Here is a 3,079-nt window from a genome sequence, read left to right on the forward strand (position 1 = left end):
TATTTGAAGTGAGGCCCCGGTCACAAGCTCAGTATTTGTAGTAAGGCTCCTGTCACACGGTCAGTATTTGTAGTAAGGCCCCGGTCACACGCTCAGTGTTTGTAGTGAGGCTCCGGTCACACGCTCAGTATTTGTAGCTAGGCCCCGGTCACACGCTCAGTTGTTATGGATGAGTCACCGAAGGAGGAAAAAACAAAAATAATAGCTAAATCCAGAAAACCAGAGAAGTTGGAAGCTATCGGATTGCAGACCCCTGAACCTATCCACAACAACTAGCAGTAGCCGTGGGGGGTTCCTACGGTGTCCTAGACCCCTCGATCACAGCCGGAGAACTAAATTAGCCTAAAGACAGAAAGGGGAAATCTAAACTGCCCCAGAGCAGACCCCAAAGCAATAGGCAGCCCCCAACATATAATGACTGTGAAGCAAGATGAAAAAACACTAACACAGATAGAAAGATAGGTTGAGCAAATGAATGGGCCCAAGCTAACTAAATAGGACAGGATAGAAAAGCTGCTGTCTGCAATCCGCAAAAACCCTATCCAAAAATGAACCAACAGACTGATAGGAAAAACAGGCCCTGAAGTCGCTAGGCTTCAAAAAGACTATATCAGCACTCAGGTATATTCTGAAGACAGAGCCAGAGATCAACAGATCAGAGACAAAAATGGAATTCAGCTCACCCCCGGTCGGGGATGGCTGAACTCCAAAAAACAAGGCAAACAAAACCAGAACTAAAGTGTACAAAAGGCAGAGCAAAACTTAGCTTTGAGAAGCAGAAATCAGACTGGTCTCCAAGAATCAGCAGGAAAATCACCGGCAAGGCAGCAGGGCGTCGGCTGCCTTATATCCAGTCATCAGTTCCTGTGACCCAGTCATCATCTACCTGCTCAGCTGTTTGGTAATCAGCATCACCACCTTCCTTCGCCAGAAGAGGGAGTTCATCAGACCTCACTGGTGAAGGGAAAAATGAACTCACAACACTCAATGTTTGTAGTAAGGCTCCGGTCACACGCTCAGCATTTGTAGTTAGGCCCCGGTCACACGCTCAGTATTTGTAGTGAGGCCCCGGTCACACGCTCAGTATTTGTAGTAAGGCCCTGGTCACACGCTCAGCATTTGTAGTGAGGCCCCGGTCACACGCTCAGTATTTGTAGTAAGGCCCCGGTAACACGCTCAGTATTTGTAGTGAGGCCCCGGTCACACGCTCAGTATTTGTAGTGAGGCCCCGGTAACACGCTCAGTATTTGTAGTGAGGCCCCGGTAACACGCTCAGTATTTGTAGTGAGGCCCCGGTCACACTCTCAGTATTTGTAGTAAGGCCCCGGTAACACGCTCAGTATTTGTAATGAGGCCCCGGTCACACGCTCAGTATTTGCAGTGAGGCCCCGGTCACACGGTCATATTTGCAGTGATGCCCCGGTCACACGCTCAGTATTTGTAGTAAGGCCCCGGTCACACGCTCAGTATTTGTAGTGAGGCCCCGGTAACACGCTCTGTATTTGTAGTGAGGCCCCGGTCACACGGTCGGTATGTGTAGTGAGGCCCCGGTAAAACGCTCAGTATTTGTAGTGAGGCCCCGGTCACACGCTCAGTATTTGAAGTGAGGCCCCGGTCACACGCTCAGGATTTGTAGTGAGGCCCCGATAACACGCTCAGTATTTGTAGTGAGGCCCCGGTCACACGCTCAGTATTTGTAGTAAGGCCCCGGTCACACGCTCAGCATTTGTAGTGAGGCCCCGGTAACACGCTCAGTATTTGTAGTGAGGCCCCGGTCACACGCTCAGTATTTGTAGTGAGGCCCCGGTAACATGCTCAGTATTTGCAGTGAGGCCCCGGTCACACGCTCAGTATTTGTAGTAAGGCCCCGATCACACGCTCAGTATTTGCAGTGAGGCCCCGGTAACACGCTCAGTATTTGTAGTAGGGCTCCTGTCACACGGTCAGTATTTGTAGTGAGGCCCCGGTCACACGGTCAGTATTTGTAGTGAGGCCCTGGTCACACGCTCAGTATTTGTAGTGAGGCCCTGGTCACACGCTCAGTATTTGTAGTGAGGCTCCGGTCACACGGTCGGTATCTGTAGTGAGGCTCCGGTCACATGGTTAGTATTTGAAGTGAGGCCCCGGTCACAAGCTCAGTATTTGTAGTAAGGCTCCTGTCACACGGTCAGTATTTGTAGTAAGGCCCCGGTCACACGCTCAGTGTTTGTAGTGAGGCTCCGGTCACACGCTCAGTATTTGTAGCTAGGCCCCGGTCACACGCTCAGTTGTTATGGATGAGTCACCGAAGGAGGAAAAAACAAAAATAATAGCTAAATCCAGAAAACCAGAGAAGTTGGAAGCTATCGGATTGCAGACCCCTGAACCTATCCACAACAACTAGCAGTAGCCGTGGGGGGTTCCTACGGTGTCCTAGACCCCTCGATCACAGCCGGAGAACTAAATTAGCCTAAAGACAGAAAGGGGAAATCTAAACTGCCCCAGAGCAGACCCCAAAGCAATAGGCAGCCCCCAACATATAATGACTGTGAAGCAAGATGAAAAAACACTAACACAGATAGAAAGATAGGTTGAGCAAATGAATGGGCCCAAGCTAACTAAATAGGACAGGATAGAAAAGCTGCTGTCTGCAATCCGCAAAAACCCTATCCAAAAATGAACCAACAGACTGATAGGAAAAACAGGCCCTGAAGTCGCTAGGCTTCAAAAAGACTATATCAGCACTCAGGTATATTCTGAAGACAGAGCCAGAGATCAACAGATCAGAGACAAAAATGGAATTCAGCTCACCCCCGGTCGGGGATGGCTGAACTCCAAAAAACAAGGCAAACAAAACCAGAACTAAAGTGTACAAAAGGCAGAGCAAAACTTAGCTTTGAGAAGCAGAAATCAGACTGGTCTCCAAGAATCAGCAGGAAAATCACCGGCAAGGCAGCAGGGCGTCGGCTGCCTTATATCCAGTCATCAGTTCCTGTGACCCAGTCATCATCTACCTGCTCAGCTGTTTGGTAATCAGCATCACCACCTTCCTTCGCCAGAAGAGGGAGTTCATCAGACCTCACTGGTGAAGGGAAAAATG

The sequence above is a fragment of the Dendrobates tinctorius genome, unplaced genomic scaffold (genome assembly GCF_039654945.1).
Source record: "Dendrobates tinctorius isolate UK_male_01 unplaced genomic scaffold, ASM3965494v1 ptg000157l, whole genome shotgun sequence".
In the NCBI taxonomy this organism is placed as follows: Eukaryota; Metazoa; Chordata; class Amphibia; order Anura; family Dendrobatidae; genus Dendrobates; species Dendrobates tinctorius.